This window comes from Dromiciops gliroides, chromosome 4 (genome assembly GCF_019393635.1).
Source record: "Dromiciops gliroides isolate mDroGli1 chromosome 4, mDroGli1.pri, whole genome shotgun sequence".
NCBI lineage: Eukaryota > Metazoa > Chordata > Mammalia > Microbiotheria > Microbiotheriidae > Dromiciops > Dromiciops gliroides.
Genome location: NC_057864.1, coordinates 390,238,348 through 390,245,409, shown reverse-complemented (window position 1 = coordinate 390,245,409; position 7,062 = coordinate 390,238,348). Strand labels below are relative to the sequence as shown.

Genomic DNA, 7,062 nt, shown 5'->3' with positions numbered 1-7,062 from the left:
TGAGTTCAAATTTGGTCTCAGATACTTGCTAGCTGTGTGATCCTGGGCAAGTCACACCACCCTGTTTGCCTCAGTTTCCTCACCTGTAAAATGAGCTGGAGAAGGAAATGCCAAACCACTCCAGTATCTTTGCTAAGAAAACCCCAAATGGAGTCACGAAAAGTTGGACACTACTGTACAATGAGCCCACCTATGCTATCCCCCCACTTCTCATCAGTTTTGTTTGATTCAGTCACTATTATAGGAATAGAAAGTCTACCAAAATGGTTAATTTGTCTCACGAATTTGTGTGTCATCCTTACTCAGGGGCCATGCTATTCTTCTCTGTATCATTCCAATTTTAGTATATGTGCTGCCGAAGCAAGCACAGTTAATTTGTCAAGTTCACAACAGCGTACTTCTCTCACAAATTAAACAAACACAAATAAAATAAAACCTGATAGCCCAATGAATTACACTTTCCTGAAGACCATAAACCCACACACAAAAATATACATAAGGGCATGGACACAAGTTGTAGGATGAGCATGTGTGAATGGAGTGAGATATGCATCATTGGAGGGAACTTCTGAATCAATAAAACAACAGACCCAATGGTGTATCTGAGGGTGTTTGGATTAAGATAGTAGTTTGGATTAAGGCTCCTGCCACTATCAGATGGGTAATGATTCCTTATTTCACAGGCCAGTTTTCAGTGTTGTAAGATTGTTCTTTCAGGGGGCAGCTAGGTGGCGCAGTGGATAGAGCACCAGCCCTGGATTCAGGAGGACCTGAGTTCAAATCCAGCCTCAGACACTTAACACTTACTAGCTGTGTGACCCTGGGCAAGTCACTTAACCCCAATTTCCCCGCCAAAGAAAAAAAAAAAAGATTGTTCTTTCAGTATATCTCTGATCACATCAATTCACTTCTCAAAAACCTTCAGTGCTTTCCTTTTGCCTACTTAATAACACCCAAACTTCTTTTGCTGGTATTCAAGGCAGAAGATGGCAAGTTGTGTATAAAAAGCAATAGATAGATCAACTTGGTGGAAAATAGAGGGTTTGTGAAGGGGAGTAGTAGGAAATGAATCTAGAAAGATAGGTCAGAGCCACATTGGGCTCTGACCTATTGTCATTTTTCCTTTTCATTGCTCATTCATTTCAGTCGTGTCTGACTCTTTGTTACCCCATTTGGGCTTTTCTTGGCAAAGATACTGGAGTGGTTTGCCATTTCCTTCTCCAGCTCATTTTACAGATGAGGAAACTGAGGCAAACAGGGTTAAGTGACTTGCCCAGGGTCACACAGCTAACAAGTGTCTAAGGCCAGCTTTGATCTCAGGGAGATGAGTCTTCCTGACTACAGGCCTGATGCTCTAACTACTGTACCACCTAGCTGCCCTATTTATCTTTTTTTTTTTTTTTGCAGGCAACGGGGGTAAAGTGACTTGTCCAGGGTCACACAGCTAGTAAGTGTCAAGTGTCTGAGGCCAGATTTGAACTCAGGTACTCCTGAATCCAGGGCCGGTGCTTAACCACTGCACCATCTAGCTGCCCCTCTGCCCTATTTATCTTTAAAATTGTTTGTTTGGTTTTTTATTTTTGCTTTTTGTCTTTTATTCTCAAAGAGGATCAATGACATGGGGGGGGGGACATCTTGACTTGCAAGTGAATTGGATTTAAGTGAGGCAGAGCTGTGCAAAATCATGTTTCACTCCCTCTTCCAGGGTCATCTGAGTCCAGTGACAAGACAGGTCAGGATGACTGACAATGTCCCCCGGATGCAGTGGGGGACCTTGGCCTTTAAGCTATCTCTCTGCTAAAGATAATAAAAAGTCACCAAAGTTTCTCGAGCAAGGAAGTGACATGATCTCAGATGTTTCTCCTCTGTGTTAACCTAGACAAATTGCTTAATCTCTCAATGTCCCCAACAGTTCTCTGAGACTGTATTTCTAGTTGCTGATCTGTATTGGAAGAAGGGCTTACTTCACAGGTAGCTCCCTACACATGATAGCAACAACAGGTATGGACACAAAAGTATCTTGTGGCAGAAACAAAAGTATAAAGCCATTGCCCAAGGGTTAATTCCTTTGAAAAGCCATTAATCCTTTCAGAATTCCCTTGCCACTGATTGGAGCCCAAGTAAAGCATGGTGCCATATGCTTTTGTATTTCATATGAGCAGAAAGCCAAAAACTAATTTGTTGGGGTTTTATTTTTTAATGTTTTTAAGTCATCCTAGCCTGAATTCACCACTGCCACAATGGCCAGGTCCATGGAAACAGATGGAAGCCTCCTAAGAGGCAGCTGCAGGTTTGTTGGAAGTGGGAAACTTTTCTGTTTCCCCAGGGGCCTGTTATAGCTCTTAGCAGGAACCAGCTCAGTGGGGAAAGGAAGCAACCAATCACAGGCTTCCCTTCCCTCTCTCTAAGATGAGCTGACTGTGCTTGACTTTAATGCTTTGGGTTTATCAGCAACTCAAATGAGCTACCCAAGGGAGGATGAACAATGCTGCAAGGAACCGTTTAGCCACCAACTGTATGCATTCACTTCAGACCATTCCTAGCAAGAGGGGACAGGGGAGGCCAGATCACTGGCCATCTTTATAGAGGGAGGGAGCCTCCATTCTGTGCTTCTCTTGTCTCATTAGTTGGCTGCAGTGGGTCAGCCCAACATGTGAGAGGCATTGCTTCTTTAGGAGAGAGTGAACATGGACAGGAGTTGAATAGGATAGACAGTGGATAGGTATTGTTGGAGGTTATGCCTACATCAGTGAGATCACAGATCCAGCATTGTGTTACATTAGGTTTTGGGGATAAAAAGGCAAAAAAATTAAATCATCTTGTTCTCAAGGAATTTACATGTTCAAGTTTATTTGAGGGGAAGGGGGGAGGGAGAGATGTAACCTTGCTCCATTTAGACTTTAAAGTTGACAAGTGATCTGAGTTACCTTTCCTTTCTAACCTGTTTCTTTTCAATTCCCTGCTTGTAATATGTGGTAGAATATTAGTCTCACCTTGGGTGCTGCTACTCATTTTCTTTTTTAAATTATTTTTACCAGGTCTATGATTTTTATTGGTACAGGGAGCCCCTAAGGGACAAATCTAAACCTTCCCTGCAATGTATGGGTTTAGAGAGTAGCTCAGGGCACTAAGTATTGAAGCGATTTGCCCAAGGTCACACAGCCAGTATGTAGCTAAGGTGGGACTTGAACCCAGCACTTCCTGACTCTAAGGCCAGCTCTCTTTCCAATAAACAAGGTTTCCTCTGAGACTCATTCTTCAATTCTTCAAAGTCACTGGCTCAGTGCAAAGAGCATGAGTTCTGGAGTCAGAGACCAGGGTCAAAATCCTGCTTCTTATCTGTGTGACCTTGGACAAGTCATTTAAGTTCCTTGGTCTTACTTTGCCCTGGATGGTCTCCAAGGCCCCCTCCAGTTCTTCATCTATAATCCTAAAATCCATGTCTTGCATCCTAACACACAGTAGGTGTTTAATAAATGTGGTGAATTGAATAGCATTGAAAGAATGGCCCCACTCTCCCTCTTTCCAACAAGAAAACCACTTTAAAACTGATCTGCCCTTTCAGGCTCAACAAAAGTGACTGGAATACAATGTGGTGAAAGAAATAGACACGGCTATATTTAACAGCAGTGGGCAAATCCCAGCCGAGGTGAAGTCTAAGTTCTTACCTCAGAATCAGGCCCAATTATAGCCTTCCCTCCTTTTGCTATCATCTGATAAGCAGAGGCAGGCTAGGCCAGACCCAGCTGAGAGACCTCCAGATAATATTTATTGTTAGAAATGCCACACATTCATTTCTCTCAGAGTGTCAGCAACAGCAGGTTACAAATGCAACCATGCCCTAGAGCGTTGTCTTCGAATTTTGTCCACCAGAGGAAAGGAAAGGGAAAAAGCCATATGTTAACTCCTTCTTACGTTTGGGTAGCAGAGGGTCGTCACAATATGTCAAGGCACAAATGGGAATGCTGTCAACTGAACACACCCTCGCCATGCCTTCACCCTTTATCAGAGAGTCCGTCATGAATCAGCTGTAGAATATAATTCAATGAACAGATTCTTGAGTGACTGGAGCTGGGAAAGGCTGGATGGTGCCCACGCCTCCAAGAATATAAGCGGTTATCAATCAGAATGATGACCAGCTGTTCTCCTTCTGCCCTGCTAGTCAGTTGGTCAACAAGCATTTAATAAGTGCTTATGTTGTGCCAACCATTGTAGTAAGCATTGGGGATACAAAGAAAGACAAAGACAGTCCCTGTTCCCATGGAGTTCACATTCTAATGTCGGAGACAACAAGCCAACAACTTGGTACAGTTTCTTGGAGCCACAGGTGAGAGTTGAGTGAATCAGGTGGGGACAACCAAAGGTGGATGAGCAGCCCTGAAAAGGGCTCAGCAAGCCCTCACACCAGAGGTGCTAGTTCTCCTGAACACTCCATACACCCCTGAATATTAAAGGGCCACTAGAAATGCCTGGTCCTCTGAGGCTTCTGGATATGGGCCAATAGCATGAAGAACAGTGGGAAACTGTGTATCCACTTGAATCAACATGGTATCCTCACTGAGTATCCTTGTCAGTCAATCCCTTGCCATGGTTAAGTGAATCTCCTTTTGTCAACTGCTGAATGAGCTATGAGGGTCTCATTCTATTCCAAGGTCAGACCTAAACTACCAGAAGACTGACCTGAGTCAAGCCCAGTCCACTAGAGAAGATAAGCCCAAAAAGGCAAACACTTGCAGCTGCGGGAACCTAGAAAGTCTTCATTAGATTGTAAACACCTTGAGGGCAAGAGCTGTCTTTTACCTCTTTTTGTATCCTCAGCACTTAGCACAATGCCTGGCACATAGAAGGCTCTTGATAAATGCTTTTTGACCAACTGGTAAGAGAAGCATGTACACAGATAAGTAAATAAAAGCTCTCTCTTTTCATTGACACATTCTCTGCCACCCTGTCACTGTCACGGGGCAGGAGAAGGTTGAGAGACATCAAAGTTTTTGCCATGTCCTACCAAAACACCAAGTCTTCCTAATACTGCACGAGAACTGAGTTTGACCCATTTTGCACCATCCTAAGCTAGAAAAGGGGAGGACATAAGAGAAGGAAGAGAGTAGAAACGAGTTGCCAATTTCTGAGAGGTGCAGTGAACCGTCGTTGTACTCCTTCATGTAGTCTTCAGTTATTTCTCCAGCCCCAAACTAGGTTGTTTTAAAGCACGCTTCGGAAACGTGACATGGAGGGCTTAGTGATGATTTCGCCAGAGCAGAGCTGCCCAGGTTCATGATGCCTCTTGTATGGTGAATGTAATGAAAAGAACACTAGTTTGGGAGTTGGAAGACATGGAAGTCCTGTTTCTGACATATACTAGTAGTATGGCTCTGGAATATCTTAGCAACTCATTTTTCCTATCTGTAAGATGGGAATAATACTTGTGAAGAAAGGGCTTTGTCAACCTCGAAACACTAATGTGCAAAGGCACAATTTAAATTGGATATTCTACATGTAAGAAGACTTTTAAAAATAGCAGTGAGATACCATGTCCTCTGAACGTACTAAAACAACATGCTGTTGTAACATCTTCCCTCTAAAGCCCCTTTTGTCCAACCTTATCTCCCTATACTGTGCACCCTCTACTCTAGTCAGGAAAGTATGTTCAATATCCCTGAGAAAATTGAAGCCCTTGACTGTGTTTTCCATCTTCTCCCCTTCTCTTCATCTTAAAACCCTCTCATATAATTCCCCACTCTCTCCTCCTTTCCTTTAGTCTGATGAGATAACAGATGACTCACAGATCTATCTATATTTTCAGCCCCAGTCTCCCCCCTGAGCTTCAGATCCAAATAATCAACTCTCTATTAGACATTTCAAACTAATAAACTGTAGACATCTCAAACTCAACATTCGTAAAATGTAACTCATCTTTCCTCCCAAATGATGCCTTCTTCCAAACCTCCCTATTTCTGTCCAAGGCACCACCTTTCTTCAAATCACCCAGATATGTAAACCTGGTAGTATTTTCAAGTTTTTACTTTCCCTCACCACACATAGCTAGTCAGTTGCCAAATCTTACCATTTCTATCTCAACATCTTTCACATCTGACTCCTCTCTACTCATTTAGTCACCACTTTTACTTGTGATACAATGGTGAGATATGATCCACTTAGATCCATGAAGGCTTGGGTTTAAGCCCCACCTCCTATACATAGTGACTGTGGGGCCCTAAATAACTCGTTCGTAGTTCTCTATGTGACTATCTAAGAGAGGGTTTCTTTGGGTGGGGGGAGGTTGTTTGTTTGTTTTCTTTGTTTACATTTAATTTTTATTTTCTTTTTACACGTAAACCAAAATTTTTAGCATTTTTTAAAATTTTGAGTTTCATATTCTCCCCTTCCCTTTCTTCCTTGAGAAGGCAAGCAATAGATTATACATACACAGTCATGCAAAACACATCCATGTTTAGTCATGTTGAAAAAGGAAACAAACAGTAACCAAAAAGACAAGAACAATAAAGTTTTTTTTAAAGTATGCTTCAATATGCATTTAGACTCCATCAGTTTTCTCTCTGGAGGTGGATAGCATTTTTCATCATAAGTCCTTCAGAAATTTCTTGAATCATTGCATTGATCAGAATAGCTAAATCATTCACAGTTGATCATCATACAACATTACTGTTACTGTGAACATTTTCCTGGTTCTGTTCTCCTTACTTTGCATTAGCTCATGTAAGCCTTCCCAGGTTTTTCTGAAACCATCCTGCTTATCATGCCTTATAGCACAATAGTATTCCCTCATAATCATATGCCGCAATTTGTTTAGCCATTCCCCAGTTGATGGGCATCCCCTCGATTTCCAATTCTTTGCTATCACAGAAAGAGCTGCTCTAAATATTTTTGTACATAGAAGTTCTTTTCCTTCTTCTTTGATCTCTTTGGGGTACAGATCTAGTAGTGGTATTGCTAGATCAAAGGATATGCACAGTTTGATAACTCCAGAATGGTTGGATTCATTCACAACTAGAGAAGGTTTCTTAACCTTTTGTTTTGGACAACCATGTGTCATGGATATAT

General features: G+C 42.1%; 1 non-coding gene across 1 annotated transcript; it reads right to left on the bottom strand.

Moving 5' to 3' along the window:
- Window positions 1-261: 261 nt before the first annotated feature.
- LOC122726913 lies at window positions 262-368 on the bottom strand. Its single transcript, XR_006352904.1, has one exon. It is a non-coding gene; the product is annotated as a U6 spliceosomal RNA (small nuclear RNA).
- Window positions 369-7,062: the final 6,694 nt, after the last annotated feature.